Consider the following 26,072-nt stretch of genomic DNA (forward strand, 5'->3'; position numbering starts at 1 on the left):
TCGGTGGTCACATTCCCCGGGGTGGGGCTTGTGTTCCTCAACTTTTATGGGTTTAGCTTAGGATTTGAGGCTGGGTTATGCTATTCTTGCGGCAGGTGGAATTTGACGTCGTTCGTGTATTTTAGTTGGATAGCACTGGGTGCTTACTGCATTTAGTTTAGAACTTTTTAGAGCGAATTGATTCCTGATTCCCGAGCGACAGTAGGATACGGCCTGGCTAATTTATTCTACAAGCTTACCAGTGCGTTCAAGCGACTGCTTTTTACGTACTCCAGTCATTTTCTACCTGATGTATGAACTTCTACTGTGATTTCTTTCACAATCACAATTTACCATTTTAAAAATATGACTTTTACGGCGACATGCCAAACGACACTTCACAGGTTCGAATTCACGTAAAAATTTCACCGGATGCCTTTGATGGAATTGGAGTTCAAGAGTTCTCAGACATATGAAGCGATTCTAATGCGTCCTCGAAAGTTATTTAGCTACATGAACAATTCATCATTGGTGGAACCTAGGCTCATCGGACTTCGATAGTATTAAATTCAGATTCTGCACGTACCAATGAAGATGATTGACATTTGAATAGAATTGAATAATTTTCCACCCGAAGTTACAGAGAGATTTCTTTAACGCGCAAATTATCTCGGATATCCTTGGATTCCCTGCGACCTTGTCCGAGTTATTCCCGGTATCGATGTTAGGCATTCAATTCCGCGAGGTGTTGTCCTATTGACGATAACGAGACATCTCCGATAACAAGCATTTTATACGCTTGTGTCGTGTCATTTTATATGATGAGATGAGACAATATATGCCATTGTAATTCTGAAGCGAAGCTATGTCGATGATGGCGCATAGGCGACAAAAACTAAGGCTTTTTCCTTAATTTCTTATTTAGTTTCATATAACTTTCAATGAACAAGTTATATTTAATTTAAGTCTTGTATCTTTGGACCGTCATTTCTTTAGTTGAATTCAATTGTTGTAGTATGGGACACATAACCCGCCGCATATTAGGTTATTAATAACGCAAAATTTCAGCCGAGTCCGCGATCCATCTCGAGTCGAACTATATTGAGACCCTAGAGCTCGAGTCTTCAGATGGGTGGCGGCATTTACGTTGTAGATGTCAATGGGCTCCGGTAACCACTTAACACCAGGTGGGCTATGGTGAGCTCGTCCATCCATATAGGCAAAAAAAAAAGAATTCTCAGGTGATATAAATATCGATGGAAGCATTGGTATGGCAATTGCTATGGTTATTGGTGAATGTTCTCAGGTCTGGCGACGGCTGTTGCGATGGTAGAACTAAAATAAAGGCGATATAAAGAAATAAAACGATACTCAAATATTTTTTTAAGCATTCACCTTGAGAGCATCAAAGTCGCAATTATGATCCGGTGGTAGATATATTCGCGATGTAAACTGCCTTTGAGTTCGCCTGGCTTTTCCGGACGGACAAGCTGGACGGACAAGCTGGTCTGGTCTAGTCTATCAGCAATCCCACCACCCAGCAAAAAGCCACCAGCGCTCTTTTTAATACGCTTTTATTAGCTTCATACGTATGCTATTAGTATGTAACGGAATCTTTGAACATGATTTTGACCCCCTTCAAAATGAATTAAAAATAAGTGTAATAAAAAATGATTTTATTGTAAAAAAAGCGTGGGGCGCATGGTATCAATAGTTATAAATATTTTATAAACAGATATGAGTAGAAGGGTTATTTTGATAGTATCCTGAAAAAAACTTCACGCTTTTTTTACAATAAAATCATTTTTTCTTACACTATTTTTAATTCAAATTTATTAAAATTTATTTTCTATTTTTTAGTTGGATTTTCTATAAAAGCGTATTTTGTTAGTTTTTTTAAACTATTGTTTATTTAACTCGTGATTGATTATTGAATGTCTTAAATAAACATGAACATTTATATTTTGTTTGTATTTGTTACAGATGTGAGCTGCTTCTTGTGTTGCCGAATAATAAAGGAGTATAATTAATAGGTAATGCTCTGATTTAATGATTGTTGATTTAATAGAGAAGCGTTCAGTACACTTTAGTGCGTATCGTAAAGTAGCGTATTGCAAACTGAATTGGTACATAAAACGGCAAATTGATAGGAAGTATTTATCACTACAAAAGGTTCGGATGCTGAAATAACAGACAACGCAACAGCAATAACTTTAAACATATAGGTAGTACTAGAGGTCCCGCAGTAGTCGAAATTCGACTATAATTAATTGAAATTGTAAGTTTGTCCACTATTATGATTCTATTTTCAAAGACTATTATACTTCTAATAATCACAAATTTCGCCAAGAATACACTATAGAAAAATATTAATAAAGACAAAAAAATATTTAATCTATTCTCAATTTGACCACAGACGTCAAGAACAAAAGTTTGACAGTAAATAAATAGTATGCATGCGTGTGTGCGTCAAATACATGGTAGTGTGTGTGATGTTTTTTTTAATTATTGATTTAATGTGTTTTTTTAGGCATAATTTTAAAAAATATTAACATTCTGCCCTCCTTCTCTATATTTTCTATAAGTGTGGGAAATTTCATACTCCTCCGTCCGCGCAATTTTCGTAAAAAGGGATACAAAGTTTTTTCTTCACGTATTAATATATAGATAACATATAATATAACATATAGTATATAGCTCAGAGCACAACAAAATCGCGCACCATACATTGTTAAGCACACGTTCACACTGTACTGTACTAAATCCAATAACCCTTGCATTTGACGCCTTCAGCTCTAACATTAGGAGCAGGCTTAGGGACCCCGGTAAACTTACTCGTTGAACTCGACAAAGAGGTCGACGTGCAACCTAACCCATGCATCAGCCCGCTGAGTTTCTCACCGCATCTTCTCGGCGGGTCGCGATTCCGATCCGGCGGTAGATTCATCCGCGAAGCAGCTGCTCTTGAGTTGTTAGGTCTCTTTCGGAGGCGCTCGGGCAGCTGTTAGCAAATCCCACCCCTCTAAGCTGAGCCTTTGCTCGCCCACCTGTCCTGGTGAAACTGGAAAGGCCTCCGGGGCACCAGTAATCCTTCAATCATAAAAGAAACTGTACTGTACTATACATCATTGGCTAAGTATACGCTGCTATACTGTATGGCACTATAGTATAGCGTAGTCAGAAAGCAGCTTAATAATTCTCAACTCTGTTCATCTCAATATCTGACAGGCGCGGGGTGAAAGTCAAAAAGCATAAACAGTACAATGCCACGTGTTACGAGCTCAACGAAGCGTATATACCGCTAAATCTGTTCACACTTCGTATAAATGTTCTGATGAAAAGCAGCCGAGATCTCTTAGTGAGGAGCGGAAGACAAGTGTCGGCAATGACTCGCAACTTTCTTATTGAGGTATTTGGGTATCCTAGGATTTTACGCTAGTCGACCTGAAAGTACACAGTACTGTAAACAAATAAATAATACAACTTTAGTGTTATTAAATATTTCAGCTGTAGTAACTTTGATATTTCAAAACATATTTTTTGTTATTAGAGGTACTTACTACATAATATTGATAAGCAATGCTGTTGCTGGAGTCATGGTCCAGACGGCTGGCCGATCCTTCGGCTGGTCGTAGGACCGTCGAGGCGATTCGCCCGGTTCTTGTGAATTGGGTGAATCGTGACAGAGGACGCCTCACTTTCCGGCTCACGCAGGTGCTCACTGGGCATGGTTGCTTCGGTGAGTTCCTGCACCGGATCGGAGCCGAGCTGACGGCAGAGTGCCACCATTGTGGTTGCGACTTGGACACGGCGGAGCACACGCTCGTCGCCTGCCCCGCATGGGAGGGGTGGCGCCGTGTCCTTGTCGCAAAAATAGGAAACGACTTGTCGTTGCCGGGTGTTGTGGCATCAATGCTCGGTGACGACGAGTCGTGGAAGGCGATCCTCGACTTCTGCGAGTGCACCATCGCAGAAGGAGGCGGCAGGGCGCGAGCGAGACGCGCAGGCCCGCCGCCGTCGAGCGGGGGCCAGGGAGGCGGATTTCGCCCAAGCCCTGGCCCTCTAAGTGTTTCGGGTCTCTCTCACATGTCGGCCTGGGGACCGGCGAAGGGGACCTAAGAAGATGACGTGCAAGCGCTCTGCACGCGTTTTATGCAAGAGCGTCCGGGTGATGGAAGGCCGGCTATCCTCAACCCACGCTGGTTCAGAGCCAGCGGGGTATTCCGAGGGTAGACCATTCTAACCGGCGCCATCTAGGCGGGCTTCGGATAGCCTGCCGACCGAGAGGACTGGTGGTCGTGGCGCCGACGACCTGGTGGTCGTGGCGCCGACGACCGCCAGTCCGGCGTCCCGAGGGGGAGGGTGATGGGAGAGATGTGCTCCGCACTAAACGCTTCACTTTCCCCCCTTTGCCTTTTCATGAGTTCTGTCTCATGCGAGGTTTGGATGCTGGTTGTTGAGCGACAGGAGGTTTTAGTCGGTTCAACTCCGACATGCCCCGCCCTCCATCCCCAGTGGAGGGCGGAAGCCGGTGATTTCACCCTGACAAAAAAAAAAAAAAAAGGAATGCTGTTGTTTTTGGAATTATAAAAAATTGTGTTTTTTTTTCTTAAATACGTTATTATTAATACGCTTTTATTAGCTTCAGACGTATGTATGTTTGTAACGAAATCTTTGAACATGATTTTGACCCCCTTCAAAACGTCGGATAACTCGAAATTTGGGATACTTATTAAGGACCGATGACAATTAAAAAAAATATTGAAAAAATTGAAATTAAATTAAAAAAAGGAAAATAACAAATAATGTAAATAAAACTACAAAATACGCTTTTATAGAAAATTAAACTAAAAATAGAAAATAAATTTTAATAAATTTGAATTAAAAATAGTGTAAGAAAAAATGATTTGAAAAAGCGTGGGGTGGTTTTTAGGATATTTTCAAAATAACCCTTCTACTCATATCTGTTCATAAAATATTTATAACTACTTATACCATCCACCCCCCGCTTTTTTACAATAAAATCATTTTTTCTTACACTATTTTTAATTGAAATTTATTAAAATTTATTTTCTATTTTTTAGTTGGATTTTCTATGAAAGCGTATTTTGTTAGTTTTTTTAAACTATTAATTGTTTTTTTGCATAGATGGGTGTACGAACACGTGACCCTACTGGTGTGATTACCGGAGCCCATATACAACTACAACATAAATGTCGCCACCCACCTTGAGACATGAGTTCTAAGGTCTCCATTTTTACAGTACAATGAGTGTCCCACCCTTCAAACCGAAATGCATTACTGCTTCACGACAGAATCTCATCAAAATCACGCCATCTCGATAGTCTTACGTTAAAAATGGACAAGGGTAGTTGTATATAAACCCATGCGGGTTCACAAGACGCCATGCAACCAGTTGAGAGTCAAATCGCTCTCAGGCAATCATTCACTCAATCCAATTCCAGTCGCGATATTGTCTTATCTGTTCCACACTCTCATTCAAACTATAAAAAAAGCAGAGAGTGGGCGATGCATCCGCGTGGACAGCTGCTATACAATAATACATTTACTTACATGTTTTCGTCAAGTATGAAGTTCAGTGAAAAGTGAATGTGGTGTCAATTGTCCATACAAAATATCTATCAAACAAATAAAATTAAAATTTTCTTTTGAAAAAATGAAACCATTCCATCAGTATTTTCTTATGACGTTGCCTTTTTTTTTCCTACCTAATCTGGTAGCCTTTAGAGGCTATTCCAGCGTAACCCTAACTAGTAGGTGAGCTCACGGGGCTCAAACCTGATGACGTTGCTAACACGAACCCTAGCAAGAGCCGTGCTTCGCAGAATATACCACCGGATCGGAAACGCGACCCACTGAGAAGATCCGGCGAGAAACTCAGTGGGCTGTGTCTGAGAGTTAATTTACTCGTCGAGCCCTTCGTCGCTAGCGACGGGTTCGACGAGAACGGTGACTGGTGCTTGAAGTATCTAGAAGCACCGTCAGTGGATCGGGAGGTTTTTTTTTTTATTGCTTAGATGGGTGGACGAGCTCACAACCCACCTGGTGTTAAGTGGTTACTGGAGCCCATAGACATCCACAACGTAAATGCGCCACCCACCTTGAGGATCCGAGATGACGTGTTTTGGGCGACGTCGACTGCTTTCACGTTCAACTATCGTCAGTAAACCGACTTTACAGACAACCGATTTTTTATTTATTAGGCACACAATACACATCACAAGCTAAAAATATACATAAAAAAACACAAGTAAAAAGACAAAATCTGGCTTGCAACATAAGCCATGTGCGCACGACTAAGCAAGACAAAGTGCTGAATTTGTACACAATGATCCTTACAACTATACGACAAAATAACACGACAAGGAAAACTAATCTAACGTATAATGTAAGGAAATAATTTTATTCAAAATCTTATGCCTTTAAACGAGCAATTCTTGTATATTAATGTATATGTATATAATCTGAATCTCGGAAACAGCTCCAACGATTTTCATAAAAGTTAGTATACAGGTGATTTCGGGGGCGATAAATCGATCTAGCTACGATTTATTTCCAGAAAATGTTGTTTTATTCGTGTTTTCAATAATCAACTCTTCCCGACATCTATTGGCGAATAATAATACTATTTTTCTTAATTGAGGGCAACTAACCGCTTTAAAGACACAACAAGATGGCGTTATCAACAAAAAAAACCCGTCTAGTATGCATTAAACAATTACACTAATAACCTATTATTAACGTGAAGGATGCCCTTGAACATTTTTATAAACGTCACTAACCTACAAGCAAAAATGTCCAACTCAGTTGACGACTTTGTCAGTACGTTAAAGGTGCGACATATTCGGGTAATCTATACTAATATATAAATCTACTGTGGTTTTTAAGGATGTTCCGTTATAACTACTGAACCATGCATCCGATTGACTTGAAACTTGTATCCCTGTAGAAAATACATGTACTTAATGGATAGACTAATATTTATATAAGTGTTGGACTCCCTAATAATAATGACAATAAATAATAATGTTAATTTTAAATGCCCAGCGAAGCGGGCGAGTACGGCTAGTTGGATTATAATATGATATATTGTTTTTCTAAATTAACAATGCAAACACATTGTTTTGGTTGGCCCTACGAGCACTAAATTGAGTGTTTAGTGAAATCTGCGATAGTTCTATTGTCCTATGTTTTATCGATCGCACAGAACTGAACTACTAACTAGTGACGTCACGGTAAAGGGAATTAACGAATGCACTCTTTCGCTGCAACGCGAGTAAGTCGGGTACCCGGCCAAGCTTTTAGTTTTTGCTTCCTCCCAATCCATTAGCCTACATCTAGCTGCAATGCAGTACCTTTTGTTGCTCATTGTTCTTGTGTTATATGATATCGCGGAGACAAAAGAGCGAATTCCGGTCGTTTTTCCTGTGTGATAACAAAGTTGAAAGCCCAAGAAACGCGGATCAGCGCCAGCTTATTATCCTCTAACCGTTCGAAGTAAAGCTTTTTACTTGACTCTTGAATCTTGTGCGTCGAGACACAAAAACGTATTTTTAAGACTGAATCAGTGGCGCAGTAGTTAGCGGATCTGACTTGCGCCGAGGGTCGTGAGTTCGATTCTCATATCGGTTCAACATTCGTGTGATGAACAGGTTTGTTTGTTCTTTGTCTGGCTGTTTGCTATCTATACATGTAAATATTTAAACGTATATAAGTATATTTGTCATTCTCTGGTACCCATAATACAAGGAATCCTAAATTGGGGACTATAATATATTATACATAGAATCTCAAAAAATACAAGTTGGATATAATTAATTGTAAAAAAATATCAACGGTAGGCAGCGGTTTGGCTGTGCCCCTGTTATTGCTGAATTCCATGGGCGACGGTAACCACTACCACCAGGTGGGCCGTATGATCGTCTGCCTGCAAGGATAATAAAAAAAAACCTGAAAATTCCTTCCCCGAGATGGTGAAGGATACCGGTTCTGATACGCAATATCTCGATGTGATATCCATGGGTTACGACCCAATTAATGCATAGACAGTCAAGTGCGCTGTATGCTCATCTATCGACAGTGAACATTTAATAAAAACTTAAAAGCATATGGCCGGTGAGCTTCTTGTAACTAGCGCAAAAATAAATCTAGACCTTTCGATTGTTAGTAGTTACATGATTCCTTTCACTTAATTGCACAGAAAAAAAATGAGGTCATAGTTTCAATTGCCATTGTAATATCGTTTTGGAGGAGTCAGAATGAATATTGATTGTCGCAATCATCGTAGCGTTGTTATTATTGAAGATACAAAAGTGTCCTTCCTTTCATAGTGAAAATATAAAAAAAACTAGCTCTTCGCTTCGGTGACTAAAATTTATTATTGATTTTATTGAATTTTCTTCTATACAAATCTGATATTTGTAGCACGCATTTTATCAATATTGTTACGCCGGTAAGAGTAACGCCATCTATCGCCGAATAGTCGAACGAATATCGAAGGATCTAGTAGCACCTAGAACGCTCGAGAAGTACAACGCCACCTAATGTCAGATAGCGAAAACAATACTACAGATGTTCTAAAGAAGTTTCATTTCAATAAAAAGCATAAGAAGAAAAGCATTATCCAGTTTGTTGCCGGCGTTCTGAAGTTATGCGCGTACCTATTGTACATTACGCAAATTCATTTTTATATACCTAGTCAGGTCATAAATTCTGTCACATGTTTAATGTAAAATAATTGAAACAAGTTTATTCATTATGTAACCATTCATATACCAAAATGAACTTAACAAAACATAGATTCTTATGACACTAAAGTTTATTCAAAATGACCTCCGTGATTTTGAATACAGGCCTCAATCTGCGCGGCCAGTCGTCTATCGCAGCACGAACGAGGTCCATGTCAATATCGGCGACTGCCTTAATCAAGGATGTCTTGAGTGACTCCAAATTGGGATGAGGCTTTGAGCACGCCTTTTCCTCCAAGTGTTGCCATATCTTGTAATCTAACGGATTCAAATCTGGACTGGAGGAGGGCCAGTCTTCGTGCCGGATGAAGTCGATTTCACGCGCCGCCAGCCAGTCTTGTGTGCTCTTCGCTCTATGAGCTGGCGCCGAATCTTGTTGGAATACCCAGTGCCTGTTATTGAACATGGTATGAGAAACAGGTTCCACAAGGTTCGTCAGGACTGTATTTTGATACACAACTGCATTCGTTTTTACACCTTTCTCACAAAAATGTACCTCTGTTAAGCCCCAATAAGAAACTCCCAACCATACCATGAGCGAGGATGGAAAATGACCTCGTTGGACACGCGGAATACGGTTGCTCTCTTCTTCACTATTGTGTGCGTACACCTTATCATTTTGTTTGTTGTAGCTCTCTTCTACGGTAAAATTTTTTTCATCCGAAAAAAGAATTTCCCGATATTTTTTTCCCGCGTACCGCTTCAACAAAGCGCGGCATCTCTTCAGTCTCAGATCCATTAGACGAGCATTCAAACGATGTCCTGTTTTTCTTCGATATGCCCGAAGCCCTAAGTCTTCATTTAACACCCTTTTCACCGTGGTTCTGCTTAACCCCATCTGAAGGGCCAACAGTTTCTGCTTACGTTTGGGATTTCTTTGAATTCGCGCCTTCACAGCTTTTATCACTGCTGGAGTCCTAACAGACCGAGGGCGACCACTTCTTGACCTGTCATCTACACTAGAGTCTTCATTGTATCGTTTGATGGTACGATAAACGAATCTTTTGGTTATATTCAAATTTTTCAGTATGTTAAAAATTTGAATTGGCGCGTAACCGCAACGATGCAACGCAATAACTGCAACACGGTCTTCTTTAAGCGTCCACTCCATATTTAAAAATGAGTAAAATTCTAAAAGTATACATTTTTATTTTCATGAACAATTCGAAATTCGAATTCAATAAACTTTTTTGTGGCCAGCATTCTAAAAGAAAAGTTTTTACTGTGTGACAATACTTATGACCTGACTAGTTATATATATATAGAAGATAACAAAATGAAAAATAACAAAATTTAATTTTCAAAGTTTACATTAACAACTATAATTTACAGTTTACATTAATTTTTAAAGTTACATAAGTCACATTCATTGTCGTCACATTGTCTCAAGGTACGCGGCGACCTTGTTATCTAATCATCGACTACAAAATGTTTCTAACCCCGCGTGTGAATCATTGCCACATTCGGTGATTATTTGACTAAAAATAACAAACAATGTTTACACGAATTGTGCATCACTTTTTTATTACCACAGAAGGCAGATGCGGGCCACACCCTCGGTGTTTTTTTTTGTCGATCTTCTCAGTTGGTCGCGATTCCGATCCGGTGGTAGATTCTGCGAAGCACGGCTCTTGCTAGGACCAGTGTTGGTAAATTCTCTCAGGTTGAACACGTGAACTCACCTACCCGTCCGGGCGTAGTTGGAATAGTCTCTTAGCTTACCAACGGATAGTTAGAGGGAAAATAACTGCAGGGGTAGACTGTCATTTGCAGACATCAATTACAATGCCAAATTGCGGAGGACTCTCTTCAAAAACTCTCCTTAACTATCGTATTTCAATGGTACTATATCAGAAGCCTCCCATAAAATGCCAGGAGCTAATCCTATCGATTAAACGAGGCATCCAAGTGAAACTCGTACCTACAAACAAATATTTATTTTATGTATCATAACTATTTTAGTACCCATTAAACCCAGACCTTGTGGAACAAAAAAGGCACATTCCGTATCTAAAAATATCGCAGCAATGTGTGTACATCCTTCGAAGTGGAACACAACGTGAAAGAATCTTCAAAAACAAGCAGATTCAATCCGAGAATGCACTTCGTAAATCATCCACTGTAATTAGTCTTAGGAGATCGCTTGTGATAAATGCGTTTGGGGTTTTTGTGGTACAAGATACAGATTAATAGCGTTTCTGTACAATGCCGGGTCGCGTGTGCGCATCGAATTTTTTCGGCACGATTGATGAGATTATTATCAGATACCCTCACCGACAGGTAATAAGTTTTTATTTCTCTGTCATTGGCTTACGTTATCGACGTCACCGTTCTAAACATTATGTTCCCAATGCCGTCAATAGACTCAGTAGATTAATTCAATATAAGTCATCACAATATTGTCTATAGTTGACAAAACGCTGTTTCGAATTTTCAAAAGAGAAACCGGAAGAATAGTTTTAAAACTATAGCAACAGAACTATCAAGCGTTACATGTGAACATGGAAACGACAAAGGGAATAATGTTTGTGTAAGATTTGTTGAAATTCGTTAACGCATTTATTTTTTTAAATGGCATTGGGGAAGGCCTATGTCCAGCAGTGGGCAGATAAAGGCTGATAATGATGATGATGATGATTTAATTTTTTGTCGTTTTTATAGATACCGCAATATCGAAGACCCTTCTGTTCCTAGTACATGTTGAGTAATCGCTAATCGCTTCTCCCTTAGGACATTCCTGAATTGGGAGTTTGTTCAACGTCTCTGTTTGTCAGTTACGAAATATAGAGAACAGTAACACATGTTTATTACGATTTATTACCGCCGATTTTTTATACTAGTTTAATAGGTATTAAGAAAAAATCAGCACTGCAATCTAAAAATCTGCGACAATGACCTTTAATAATAATGTAAGTTTTGTAGCTTAAACATAAAATAAGTATTTTCAATCATTTAAAGAATATAACTGTTTGGTAAAAAAAAGGAAGGTACTGTTAAAAGTGAGTGAGACCTTAGAACCTCAAGGTGAATGGTGGCATTTACGCTGTAGATATCTATGGGCTCCGGTATCTACTTAACACCATGGGCCATGCTCGTCCACCCATGAAAGCAATGAAAAAGGGCCTATGTTTATATAGTCGGATTTTTTATTAGACGAAGTCAACTGACGTTTACTGTGTTGTCAGTTTTTGATGAAATAAAAATAGTGTTGTGACAAAGCGAACGATTGAAAAAACTCCTGAATTAATGAAATTGCCTCGATTGTCTAGTGAATAGTCGCTGTGCCGAATTGCCGATATCGGGTACGGGGTTCGAATTTTAGGCGTGCTTTGTACATACCAACGACTTTTCGACGAAATATTATGTTCCTATAGTATCTACCTGTACCGAATATCGAGTGTTTTAAACATTAAGAAAAACATTGCGAGGAAGCTTGTAAGACTGTCCTATTTCCAATACATCATATATTTGAAACTATAGATGTATAAAATAGAATAATTATAGGTAGGTAATGAAAATTAAAAAAAACTGTTTGTAGTTACATACTACTAGTAACATATATTGGAGCACTTTAATACAATTTTATTGTAATATATAAATAATATTCTTTTATAATTTGAAATTAATGACTCTTCACACTCATTGTTCATTCATGTGATTGAACAAGAACTGAAAGCATCACTATTACTTTAAATATAGTAACATTATTTCACAAAGTGACATTAGCTGCTGTCAGCTGGCTTCGTCTAATTAAAAATCCGACTATAGGTATTTCCGTGATTAATGGATAAATTTTGAAAATTGTTTTTGTTTGAAAATGTTTTCATATTTGTCTGTAATTGTTAACTTTAATTATTGACTTTAATTGATGTCTTTCACTCTTGAAGTTTGTTTAAATAAAATCCGAAGTGATTCATTTCTCCTTCGGGATAACTGATATCCACCATGACGTGTTTGTCTCCAGTGATTTTTGTTACATAATTTTATACCATCATCGTAGAAGTCGTTCGTAAACAAATATTAATATGTATTTCATAGGAAAATTGGTCTCTATCTGTGGGATTTTAACACCACATTCGCATCGCTATGAATAATAAACACATTCTATGAACTCAGTTAATCAATTCAATGACTGTGAGCATTTCCACCTACCTACAAAGAATATTTCATTTAGACAAAACTAAAGTTAACATACTGTTCTGTGCTTACTGCAACGTGTATCCGGCGCGCAAACTTATCTCGTTCGTGTGACGGATTGTGTACACACAAGCGAGTGCGATAACTTAAATTGATTTTCACTAATTAATTGAATTTAAATGCAGTTGTGGTATTTAATATGTTCCTTGAAGACGCGTGGTGTATATAAATTAGTAAATAAAATTTGGCATCCGGAGGACGGGACAGCGCGTCGGCGGCTACGGACTGCGATGCGGTCCGCATTTTCATTGTCGCTGTCGTCGCCTGTACTGTGGAAGAGCAACCCGGTCGCGGTGTATCGCGTTCCTACCCGGCAGGCTGGTTCTGGCCCAGCGGGGTATCCCGGAACACCAGCGACATCGCCCGGGCGGCCTGGTAGTGCCGACGTACCGCGGAGACTGACGTCGTTGGTCGCCGAGTATCGCCTCGACGACCCGTCGGTCGGGCGTCCGCGTGTCTGGTTGTAGTGTTGACCGCGGGAACCCCCTACTCTGACCGGGTTTTGACCTCGGACGGAGATCGGATGTCGGGTGTAAGAGTGCAGGGGAGTCGTTTAGTGGGTGGGCCTTAAAACTAAAACTCCTTGGGCTCCCGGTCTTCTCTCAACAACATGCAGATCGTTGAGTCGCACATACCCTGCGCGCCCTCTAGGCGCGGGGACCTCGTTTTTTTTTTTTTTGGTCACGAGGAAATTGCCGGACTTCCGGCCTCCACTGGGGACGGCGGGCGGAGCATGTCGGAGTCGAACCGACTAAAACCTCCTGTCGCTCATCAACCAACGTCCAAACCTCACATGAGACAGAACTCATGAAAAGGTAAAGGGGGGAAAGTGAAGTGTTTAGTGCGGAGCACATCTCTCCCATCACCCTTCCCCTCGGGACGCCGGACTGGCGGTCGTCGGCGCCACGACCACCAGCTCTCTCGGTCGGCAGGCTATTCGGAGCCCGCCTAGATGGCGCCGGTTAGAGTGACTTATCCTACGGAATACCCCGCTGGGTCAGAACCAGCGTGAGTCGAGGATAGCCGGTCTTCCATCACCCGGATGCTCTTGCGTAAAACGCGTGCAGAGCAGCTTACACGTCGTCTTCCTAGATCCCCCTCGCCGGTCCCCAGACCGACATGTGAGGGGGACCCGAAACACTTAGAGGGCCAGGGCTTGGGCGAGATCCGCCTCCCTGGCCGCGGGGACCTCGTAGGAGGTTCGGCCCTCGGCACGAAAAAGACTATCCTCTTCCTTCGTTCAGACCTGTCATACGTCAACTCTGCCTTCACGCCTTCTCTCGCATATTCTTTTTTCCAAAGTCCATCTAAGTCTTTTTTTTATTGCTTAAGTTGGTGGACGAGCTCACGGCCCACCTGGTGTTAAGTGGTTACCGGAGCCCATAGACATCTATAACGTAAATACCGCCAACCACCTTAAAACATGATTTCTAAGGTCTCGGTATAGTAGAATGGCTGCCCCACCCTTCAAATCGAAATGGGTTACTGCTTCACGGCAGAAATAGGCAGGGCGGTGGTACCTACCCGTGCGGACTCACAAGAGGTCCTACCAACTATTATTATGCAAATTATAATTTTGCGGGTTTGATTTTTACTACACGATGTTATTTTAAGTACGTATTTCATTAAATATTGGTACTTGCCAGCGGGATTCGAACACCGGTGTATCGCTAGATACGAATGCACCGGACGTCTTATACTTTAGGCCACGACGACTTTTTAGGACACCCTCTCCTAACATTACCATCTAATATAAGCACTTCTCTACTACTCTAAAAGTAATCGTAAACAAAGTTTGCGCGTCAACAAAAATAAAAAGGCGATTCCCGTGGGAGATACCAAACGAAAATCAAAGTACTTACACCAATTTTGTTTTTTCTACAGCATAAATTATTCTCCTTGCTTTTCTTAAAACAGTACCTTCCGACATTCAGGCGCGCTAGTACACTTAATAACAAAATTTAATTACATTCGTTTTCCTCAATAAGGAGCCGCACATTTTCCAATCTGTTAATGTATTGTTAATTGGAATGTTTTTATCGAGGTAATAAAAGGTTTTTTTTTTAAGATTTTTTTTATATCAACCCTATTGAGTGTGAGCGTATTAACGAAATTCTCATAACATTATGGTTACATTAGCTATTCCCATGATGTGAGATTATATAATTTAGCATAACTTAAATCATGTTACCGATGTTCTTCTTGACTTTTTTTTTTATTGCTTAGATGGGTGGACGAGCTCACAGCCCACCTGATGTTAAGTGGTTACTGGAGCCCATAGACATCTACAACGTAAATGCGCCACCCACCTTGAGATATAAGTTGTAAGGTCTCAGTATAGTTACAACGGTTGCCCCACCCTTCAAACGAGAGAGGAAACGCGTTACTGCTTCATGGCAGAAATAGGCAGGGTGGTGGTACCCATCCGCGCGGACTCACAAGAGGTCCTACCACCAGTAAAGTGGTCCTACCACCAGTGTATTATAGTGGCTGTATTTATACGCCAAGTGTTGGGCCAATGCAGACTGAGGTAAAGTTTAAAACCGGACTGACAAGTGGATCGTAGTTACGTCACTTCGCAGCTGGGACTAGAACATTGCGTCACACCGAAAATGACTTAAAAACCACTCAACGCGTTCTGCTCAAACCGATAAATGCTCTTTGAAAGTGGCTTTTAAGACTTCAAAAGCGCATATCACACTAATTGATGACACAAAATTCAATAAGAGTTATAATTTTCTTCCCATTTTTTTTCAAGTGCCAGCCCTATTTAATCTTTCAATGTTATAGGGTTTCATAGTGTAATCTAAATTCAAAAGTTGATTGATCCATGCAGCTACTGGAAAAATCCCTTAGGCAGCATGAAATCTGCCTCCGCGATGATTTAACTATAAAACTCTAAAACTCGTACTCACTCGCACTCATACAATCTCTCTTTATCCATACTTACGAAAAATATCATCTTTAGTGTGATTCAACATAAAAAATCAGAATTTTTCACATAGGACAAAGAAAATTTACATATCTAATAGAAATAGAGATTAAGCGAGAGAATCATAGGACAAACAGAAAATAACTGCAATTACAATTGGGTGCTTCATGAACTGTATGTTGATCCATCTATGAAATATTTCTTGTACATTGTTAGCCTTTATACACAACCCCTTTCAATATTTTGTTTATATTACACCGTGAAAACATTGTCAGAAACTTAACGGACTGCTATCATGATCGTGCAATATGCGTCCGTATAAACACGCGACAACCCTCAAAAGCAACGAATCCAGTTCGTGTGTTGTAATTTTTTCAGAGAATCCTTCCTCTTTAGTATTCGTACTCATATGCATACTGGCCGTTTGTTTTCTCTTTTATTTTCGACCAATATATTCTATTTGTGGCCCCTTTTATTCATGTTACGAAATGTAGGACATTTGCCAGTCTTTGCGAGGGAAATTGCGGATATTACAAAACATGTATTCCGGCGTAGGACGCGATCAAGTTCAATGGACGATTTGTGTGTATCGAGTGAGAGAATCGACATCTAATCCGGCTTGTTTATGTGCGAACCGATCCTCAGCCCTGAGGCTATGGCAATCGATATTGGCCAGTCTGACTTATTAGGACCTATATAAGAACACTGTATTCAAAAGACTACGACATCGAATCTATCCGACGGTCTCGCTCCACGTAAGTCCTTAATAGTCCCCGAATAAGACTATCAACACTTTGAATCCTGAGATTGAATTGACAATTTTACTGATAGTAGGACTTCTTGTGAGTCCGCACAGGTAGGTACCACCACCCCGCCTATTTCCGCCGTGAAGCAGTTAATGCGTTTCTGTTTGTAGAGTGGGGTAGCCGTTGTACTATACTGAAACTTTAGGACTTATATCACAAGGTGCATTAAATTGTGCCCAACTCGACTTTGGTACAAAGCTATTATAAAAATAACGATCGCTATGCACCTTAGGATTTTACAACCTACTATACAGTAGATGTACAGTTCCACAATAAAGTAATTGAGCATTCTTTATTTCGTGATACAACTCCGCTGTACGTTGAATATTATGGACATGCATTGTTCATTGCATCGTTAGCGCTACATGCTAAATAAACTATAAAGGCTTCGTCAAACAGAAAGGGTACTTAGCGCGCGTCAGAACGCTAAACTGAAACCGCGCTATAACGCCGACATGTGTTGTATGTACTACTGTGGCAACGTACTGTCAAACAGAGGGCTAGCGCTGTAAGTACGCAACGCTCTGTCGCGGCGTTAGGATGCTTTGAGGTCAGGCGTTAATTTTTTACAAACTTTATTTTAGCGTCCGAGTGAATGTGTATTAAAATACTGAATAATGCCCGAAAAATTGATAGAATTAGTTAGAAAATACCTAAAAATGCCACATCTGAATCACTTGAAATCTCAATACTTTTAAGTTTTCAGACTGCTATAGAAAGGCATTATTATATTTGGCGAATGTTACGTTGCGTCAAGGAGCGTTGGGCTCGTCTAGTCAATTTGTGTGACATAAAAAGAGCGCGACGATAAAACGCGGCGCTAAGTACGCGTTCTGTTTGACGAAGCCTTTAAACTTAGGTCTTTCTCAGGACATATCGATTCGAAATTAACTAATGTTTGCTGTAATCATTATTAATTAATTAAAATAATTTTAACCCAGTCTACGTTGGATATTATTACACAACACAAATACCACGAGGAATCACGCAGGTCCCGAGCGTTATTCTTAAATGGAACTTTCTGGAAACACTCACACATACGCACGTTATTTGTGTGCTTTTCGTGTGTGTGACTTTCGGGGCGGTCCATCAGCGCGGCTCCCGGCTTCCGACCCAGAACGGGGGCTCCGATAACGAATCCCGGTCACATTAAAAGCGTAGAAGGAAAATGTGTTTTTTTTCTCAATCCTTACAAACATAGTGGCGAAAATGTCTTTTTGCTGAGGTAGCCAGAGCCAGCGATATATTTATGCTCCTTGGTATTGGGCAGTCGTTTGTGACTGTTTTTCTAGACGTGAAGCTTAGTGAAACACGGGTGGGTTTCATTTAAAAACAACACAAACAATTTTCCACATCACGGCCATTAACTATTTGTTTTTTTTTCTTTCCCTATATTCCATTGGGAGTAGTTCTGAAAGTTGGGTTCTTCGAGACGTTTCCGTCCTTTACATTTGTCATCACGTGACCTGGTTTTATTTATTTATTTGAGATATATCATAATTGCATTTAGCTATAACTCCAAACTTAAGTGTATGAACAAATAACCCGCATCAATGTGTAATGGCTGATGAATGTCAAAATATATTAATAAATGGGAATAAGAGCGAAAATAACAAGCGCATAAAAATATTTTTTTAAAATACCTTTGAACGCAATTAACTACCCTCTAAATTCGCCCAAATTCTCACATTACCGAAGAAACCTCAGTAAAAGAAAAACAAATCGAGACTCGTGTTATCAGATTATTATCAAAACGTGCCTATGTTGAGAATTCATTAGCTAAAATCAACATTGGACACTGCGCACTATACACACATACACACGCGCACACACACACACGAACATGTCGGTATTTTAACTTTAACCCAGAATTTAAGACTATTCCGATCGGGTAATGGGTAATATTTATATTTAAAACATTTTTAAATCTTACTAGAACTTGTTACAAGGATCAACACTGCTCATTTCCGCGGCTGTAAAACATTCCGATTTGAAGGGTGGGGCAGCCGTATACTCTAAAGTTGGAGCTTAGACCTCGTTTTTTATTGTGATTTAACTTAATTAAGTTTTTAAATTTTTTTCTTACTTGAATCCAGATGCCCCTGTGGTCGTTCTCTCGACAAAGCAACAAACAAAAGAAGATTACTCCTCGGTATTTGACTTACTGTTGCGCCAAGGGTCGTAGGTTCGATTCCCAAATCGGGCAAAAATTCATGTGATAAACAGGTTTGCTTGCTCTTCATCTGGGTGTTTATTATCTATATATGTATATATTTAAACGTATTTATCTATGTATGTCAGTCTCTGGTAACTATAACACGGGGAATCCTAATTCGGGAGCGGATGACCGTGCGTGATTTATTCCCTGTTATTATTTACATTTACTATTAGCAACGCATGACAAACCGGCCACTTAGTTTTATGTATAGGTAGACACCCTCTGCTAATCCACACGTGTGAGGAACGCAAGCTTTTAGGTTGCTTAGAATGGAGAGTTTTGCTGGTGCTAAGGCCGCCCTGGTGGTACTACCATCCTGTCTATTTACTGTACTCTAAGGCATCGGTAATCACTTTCACCTGGTACAGGCGGCTGTTGGTGAGCTCATCTACACAAACAAAGCTAAAAAAAATTAAACAGTCTATACTCTTGGGAAATTCTCGCTTTTTCTATCGCAAATATCGATAGACATATATCTAAAATTAGAAATTTTAGTCCGAGCAATATTTATTACTACACGTCACGCCGTAATCACTATAAAAACTATATTAAGCATTATACTTTAACCGATCCATGGACCATCATACAAGTATACTCACCCACGGAACAATCCGATACAGTATCAATAGAGTCATTCTACCTAGACCTAAATAAAACAATCCAAGACTATGCTTACAAAAACCTTGTTGTGATAGGAGACTTCAATGGCCAAATTGGAGAACGACAACCAGAAGAAGACACAGTCTTGGGACCATTTGTGTATGGAAAAAAGGCCAGAAGCAGAAACGGAGAAAGACTTGTAAACTTTGCACAGGAGAATGGCTTGAGAATCTTAAACACAGTGTTCAAGAAGAAAGAAAGTAAGATGTGGACCTGGTCATCACCAGACGGGAAAACAAAAAACCAAATAGATTTTATAATGTCTAATAAAAGTAGATACTTCTCTAACATGAAAGTTATAAGCAATTTCAACTTCAATACAAACCATCGAATTATTCGAGCAGAACTAACGACAACCCCGCCAAAAAACTCAAGACCAAGAAACAATATGATGAACACAAAACCTACCAAATACCAAATATCCCAAATAGCCAACTCTGTAATGACAAAACTTATAGATTACAAAAAAGAGACAACAAACATGGAGGTGCAAGAAAAATACGACTGGTTAGAAGGAGCAATCAAAGCAGCTATTCAACAAGGGACTAATAACAAAGACCTATCTAACAAGTGGATGACTACCAAAACAATCAACCTTCTCAAACAAAGAGCTAACTTAATTAAAGAAAAAAATAGTAACGATAATCGAAAGCAAATAGCAAAACTCAGCAAAGAAATTAAAGAAAGTATTAGAAAAGATAGAACTCAAAAAAGAATGGAAACAATAGAGAGACACATTTTACAAACAGGAGGTATAAAAAAGGCACATAAGGAATTATCAAACAAAAAGGACTGGATCGTACAGATGAAAGATAGTAATAGCTTGAAGGAAAATCGAAGGCAAGGAATATTAGGAATTGCTAGATCTTACTACAAGAAATTATATGAAAACAACATAGAGGAAAAAGAAATAGAGTTGTTGGAAATCTCATCCGTGCCCAGCATCATACAGGATGAAATAGAATTCGCTATAGAAACTCAAAGAGACAATAAAGCTCCAGGACCCGACAGAATAAGTAACGAAGTACTAAAACAAGCGAAACAAACAATAACACCTATTCTCAAAGAAATCTTCAACGATATCATCAATACAGAAACGATTCCCCAGCAATGGACTAAATCCAATATAATCCTTCTGTACAAAAAAGGTGATCAGTACGATATTGGAAACTACCGACCTATAAGTTTAATGTCCAACCTGTACAAAATATTTGCAAAGATCTTGCTCAAGCGAATGGAGGGCAAACTCGACGAGCAACAGCCAATAGAACAAGCAGGTTTTAGAAGAAACTACTCAGTACTTGATCATATCCATGCTGTTAGGCAAATCATTGAAAAATATACAGAATATCAACTCATATACTATCTAGCATTTGTCGATTACACCAAAGCATTTGACTCATTAATACATGCAAACATCTGGGAGGCGTTAAGAGAACAAGGAATAGAACAAAAATATATAAGATTGATTAGAAATGTTTACAAAAACAGCTCGGCGTGCATTCAGCTAGAAAAGAAAGGAGATTCGTTTAAGATACAAAAAGGAGTAAGACAAGGAGATCCTCTCTCTCCAAAACTTTTCTCCTCTGTTTTGGAAATGATCTTCAGGAGCCTTGATTGGGAGAATCTGGGTTTAAATATAGACGGCCGCACACTAACACACTTAAGATTTGCCGATGACATTGTGTTATTCGCAAAAACACCGGGAGACCTAAATAGAATGTTAAACGAACTAGCCTCGGAGAGTGAAAAAGTAGGACTAAAATTAAATCCCGAAAAAACAAAAGTAATGACCAACGGAACCAAAAGCAGCATAAATGTAGGCAAGTCAGAAATTACCTATGTCGAAGAATATATATACCTCGGACAGCTGATATCACCTAAAGATAATATAAACAAAGAGATCAAAAGAAGAATTGCAAACAGTTGGAAGAGGTATTGGGATCTAAGAGAAATAATGAAAGATAAAAACCTTCATATAGGAACAAAAGGCAAACTATTCAATGTTTGCATTCTACCAATTTTAATGTATGGAAGCCAAACATGGGCCTTAACAAAAAACATAACCAATAGAATTGCTATTTGCCAACGAGCAATGGAAAGAAGCATGATAGGAGTAAAAAGGAAGGATAAAATAAGAAACACTAACATTAGGAAAAATACTAAGACACAAGACGTAACTCTAAAAATAAAAAGGCTAAAATGGAAGTGGGCGGGACACATGGTCAGAGGAAAAGAAAAATGGAGCAAAATAACTACACATTGGTACCCAAGGGAAGGCAAGAGGAAAAGAGGCAGGCAACAAAAAAGATGGGACGATGATATCAGGCAGGTTGCGGGCATAACATGGAGTAGAGTAGCCAGAGAGAGATCAGAATGGAGTAGGTTAGAGGAGGCCTTTGCCAACTGGCAAACGGACTTACAGAGAGTAAACAAGCACCAAATACACCAATTTTAATTTTCTAAAATACATATATATATACATATATCAGTATAAGTGCAGTAATATAAGAAACTTAATTTTATATCTGTTTTCCGAATAAAGGGCTCTATTATTATATACTTTAACCAACAAAAACGTAAAAATACTTTCAAATAATGACATCTACAAATGATTAATTTGGGCGCCGGTACTATTAATATTTTGGTCATATTGTCATTATTTTTCGGAGCTTATGCCTCTAACTTACAAGGTCGACAGGTGACGAAGAGCATCGCTCAAGGTCCCCCACAAGGGTATCTGTTTTGTATTTCATTTCAACAATAGTCTATTATCAATGGAATTAGTAACACGAGAGGTTTTCTCGCAACGAATTCTGATTAATCTTCGGTCGGCTTTTGAGGGTGAATGTGACGATTTGTTAGTCTATAACAAAAGAAAATGTTCGCTTTATTTGATAAGTGTAATATCATTATTAACCGAAATTCAAACTATGAATAGATTGGGCAAGTTACCTTCGAGTATACACTTAATGAGACAATTGTGTTTTTAAATCAATTTTAAAGACTTTAATGTAATGAAGGAGAATGGCTTGAAGGAGGTTACACCTGATGCTAAGGCTGGCTGGTACTTTGCGCAGAGAGTGAGTCTGGCTGTCCAACGAGGTAACGTAGCCAGTATCTTGGGAACTGTGCCTCTTTCAAGCGCATTGGAAGATTTGTTCTACTGTGTGAGTTGATTTATGTTAAATTATTTTGATTTGTTATATTACAAAATTATAAAAAAAAAACAAAATGTGTGCAATTCACACGTGGTAGAAGTGAAACCTTCCAAAATTAAAATACAATTATCCTAAACGTCTTAAGTATATGTAAAATTTTGTCATTAGTAAATAATTGTAAGGTAGCGCCCTCTGTGAATTGATATTTTAATTTCACGTATAATCCTAAATTAACAAGAGCTTTCATACACACGTTAGTATTAAAAAATCTCACAGATGGCGCTGTATTAAATAGTATGTATATTTCTGTCTCATTCTTTGCTGGCTTCATCCTACACATTTTTGTATTTGTGTCTCTTACCTGTCGTTTTTTCCGTTGCATCCGGTTTGAAATCACAACGATTCTAAAGAAGTTTTCACTTCAAAAGCATTATATTAATGTAATTAATTTCTTTTTAAACATTGCATATTTCTATCGCGTTATAGCTTTGAAGGTTGGAACGGCTGTAGTACATATGATTTCATGTTTCAAGATGGTGGCAAGTTTCTCGTTTGTGCTGAATGAAACTCACGAACATTTACTGATAGTAGGGCGCCTTGTGAGTCCGCACGGGTAGGTACCACCACCCTGCCTATTTCTGCCGTGAAGCAGTAATGCGTATCGGTTCGAAGGGTGGGGCAGCCGCTGTTCTGTAGAAATTGAGACTTAGAACTAGAACTTATGTCTCAAGATGGATAGATTAATGTGGCTGATGCCAATGGGCTCCGGTAATACCAGGCGGGCCGTAAGCTCATCCACCCACATCAGCAATAAAAAATTAAAAAAATGTTACCTGTACATAACATCAGGTGTGATGTACACATCTATGTGGACTCCGATAGTTATTTAAATCAAATGGACTGTAAATACGCATAAGTATCATACAATAAGAACATATAAATAAGCTACATAATATTTTCATACTTAAATGTAATGAAGTCATTTATAAGCTTAATAAAAATACCCATAATTCAATATTGATTTATTTTGTTATGATATGTTAACAGTTTGTTATTACTTTTTTATTTTCATCGTTCGATTGACGATATCACCTTATCTTTTTTTTATTACATAAATGGGGGGACGAGCTCACAGCCCACCTGGTGTTAAGTGGTTACTGGAGCCCATAGACATCTACAACGTAAATGCGCCACCCACCTTGAGATATGAGTTCTAAGGTCTCAGTATAGTTACAACGGCTGCCCCACCCTTCAAACCGAATGGCATTATTGCTTCACGGCAGAAATAGGCGAGGTGATGATTTTTATTAAACGATGTTATTCCTTCACCATGGAAGTCAATCGTGAATATTTGTCGAGTACGTATTTCATTATTACCTGCTCAACACGAATGCACCGGACGTCTTATCCTTTAGGCCACGACGACTTATCATAAATAGGAATACAAAGCCAATCGATGCATCAGATCTTCCATTGTGTTCTAGCAGGGATTGTTCCGCTGTTGCTTATCCCTTCAGATAGGAACTCACGACTGCTTCACGACAGATATAGGCAGTGTACGCACGTAATGCCCTCACGGGAAGACTAACTAAGTTGAAAAGTTTATTAAAATACCATCCTGGATGTAAACACGGGCACGTAACACAATACTCCCTGTACCAATGCTCTTAAGACCTCGCCGAGCTAAACCTCCGTCAATGATGTTTTTGTACTGTCACTTACCGCTCACCCTTAAGGCTGGGTCACACTAGAAGGCTTTCTCGATTACGCATCGACTATAGGAAATAATATCGAATTGTATGAACATGACGAGTATCGCTTCGGGATTGTCGCCTAATTGCTGCGAAATGACAGGATGATCTACGATTAGCGATATTCACTTTGTAATTAAATAGCATTATAGAATTAGAGTTATTTGATTGGTGGGGCGTGTGGTAAGTCCACGACGGCATGGCTTTCATCCAGTCGTGAAATGTTTCAAATAACACAAATTACTGTTACTCTAACTGAGATATCGAAATGGCATTCGAAGGTGGAGAGGGATTTTTTATTGCCCTTGTAGGCAGCATACTAGTGGTAGGACCACTTGTGAGTCCGCGCGGGTAGGTACCACTGCCCTGCCTATTTCTGCCGTGAAGCAGTAATGCGTTTCAGTTTGAAGGGTGGGGCAGCCGTTGTAACTATACTGAGACCTTAGAACTTGTATCTCAAGGTGGGTGGCGCGTTTACGTTGTAGATGTCTATGGGCTCCAGTAACCACTTAACACCAGGTGGGCTTTGAGCTCGTCCACTCATCTAAGCAATAAAAAAAATACGGCCCCTCTGATGGTGAGTGGTTACCGTCGTCCATGGATGTCAGCGATTCCAGGGACAGAGCCAAGCCGCTGCCTACCGTGACCGCACGTGACGGGTTCTAAGACGTATACTGGTTTCCTATGACGCCAATTAAAATCGTCAGAAATGATTCATTCGTATTTGGTTTGGCCAAGCTGGGTGGTGGTTTGGAGGCCTTCCCAATTTCATCAAAGTAGGAGGGATGGGTGGGGTTTGCTAACAACTGCATGAGCTCCTTTAAATGAGGCATATCAGCTTTTTTTTTATTGCCTTTGTAGGCAGACGAGCATACGGCCCACCTGATGGTAAGTGGTCACCGTCGCTCATGGACGTCAGCAATGCCAGGGGCAGAACCAAGCCGCTACCTACCATAAAGTACTCTCCGCAAGCCTCGTTTGAAGAAGGACATGTCATAGCGCTCGGAAAACACCGTGGAGGGGAGTTCATTCCAGGGCAGCTGCTTCGCGAATGTCTCTAACACAGGATCGGAAACGCTCCCTGGTAAAATCTGGACTAAAACTTAGCGGGCTAAGATTAATTTGGGTTAAGAACCCAATGACTTCAAGCGTGAATTCCAACAAAGCGATAAAATAAATGAATCTCACACATTCGAGCAACTTCTTCAGTGTAAAACAGCTTTATTATGACAACACGAAATGCTTTTATACTACGTCACTTTATGTGAGTTGAAAGTTTGACCCTTTCCGCCAAAGTACCGTCCGTCAACGTAAATTTTAACTAACTTATTCATTTAGTTACCGTTTTTAGTGAATTAAAGTAGGTCTCCCTTCCCTGGGACTATGGTAAATCGATCAAAGTCGTACATCGCATACCATTCTATTTTATTTTGATTTCTTAGAAGGGTGGATGAGCTCACGGTTCACCTGGTGTTATGTGGTCATCGGAGCCCATAGACATCAACAACGTAAATGCTGCTACCCAGCTTGAGACATGAATTCTAACTCTCACGTTTTACAGTAAAACTGCTGCTTCACCCTCCAAAGCGAAATGCATTAC

General features: G+C 39.6%; 1 protein-coding gene across 2 annotated transcripts in view; it reads left to right on the forward strand.

The window, feature by feature from the left end:
* Positions 1-26,072, forward strand: part of kek5 (leucine-rich repeat, immunoglobulin-like domain-containing kekkon 5 protein) — a 248,501-nt gene that overhangs the window by 140,595 nt on the left and 81,834 nt on the right. Inside the window, exon 2 of one of the 2 annotated variants that reach the window (XM_089739707.1) lies at positions 1,963-2,012. The exons of the other annotated variant lie outside the window; for it this stretch is intronic. The gene's annotated coding sequence lies outside the window, so the exon portion shown is untranslated. The remainder of the gene's footprint in view (positions 1-1,962; positions 2,013-26,072) is intronic. 2 annotated transcript variants of the gene reach the window in all.

The sequence above is a fragment of the Bombyx mandarina genome, chromosome A1, assembly GCF_030267445.1.
Source record: "Bombyx mandarina strain Sakado chromosome A1, ASM3026744v2".
In the NCBI taxonomy this organism is placed as follows: Eukaryota; Metazoa; Arthropoda; class Insecta; order Lepidoptera; family Bombycidae; genus Bombyx; species Bombyx mandarina.